The sequence below is a fragment of the Mandrillus leucophaeus genome, unplaced genomic scaffold (assembly GCF_000951045.1).
Source record: "Mandrillus leucophaeus isolate KB7577 unplaced genomic scaffold, Mleu.le_1.0 Scaffold1683, whole genome shotgun sequence".
NCBI classification, from domain to species: Eukaryota; Metazoa; Chordata; class Mammalia; order Primates; family Cercopithecidae; genus Mandrillus; species Mandrillus leucophaeus.
This window is the reverse complement of record NW_012101680.1, coordinates 16,304-17,033: the sequence shown is the minus strand read 5'-3', so window position 1 is coordinate 17,033 and position 730 is coordinate 16,304.

Sequence of the window (730 nt, the reverse complement as noted above, 5' to 3'; positions counted from 1 at the left end):
AGACTCCGCCTCAAAAAAAAAAAGTAAAACACTGATAAAAGAAATGAAAGAGAACACAAAAAAATGGAAAGATATTTCTGTGTTCACAGATTGGAAGGATCAGTATTTTTAAAAATGTCCATGCGATCCAAAGCAATCTATACATTTCATGCCATCTCTATCAAAACAATGACATTCCTCACAGAAATAGAAAAAAAATATGAAATATACACAGAACCACGAAACACCATAATAGTCAAAGTTACGCTGAGTATATAAACCAAAACTGGAGGAATCCCATTACCTGGTCTTAAATTATACTATCAAGCTATAGTAATTAAAACAGCATGACACTAGGATAAAAACAGACATAAAGACAAATGGAATGAAATAGAGAACTGTTGATGGGTGCAGCACACCAACATGGCACAAGTATACATATGTAGCAAACCTGTACATTATGCACATGTACCCTAGAACTTAAAGTATAATGAAAAAAAAAGGGTTAAAAAAAACATAGTCAATTAATACATATTTTGTGTATGTATAATGTACTATATTCCTACAATAAAATGTTACAAAAGCCAAAAAAAAAAAAAAAAGAAAAAAGAAAAAGAAACAAACTTATACAGCTAAACTAAACTTATTTTCAATGGAAGTGTCAAGAACATACAACAAAAAATAAGACAGTTTCTGTAATAAATAGGGCTGGGAAAACTGGCAAGCCATAGGCAGAAGAATGAAACTAGAA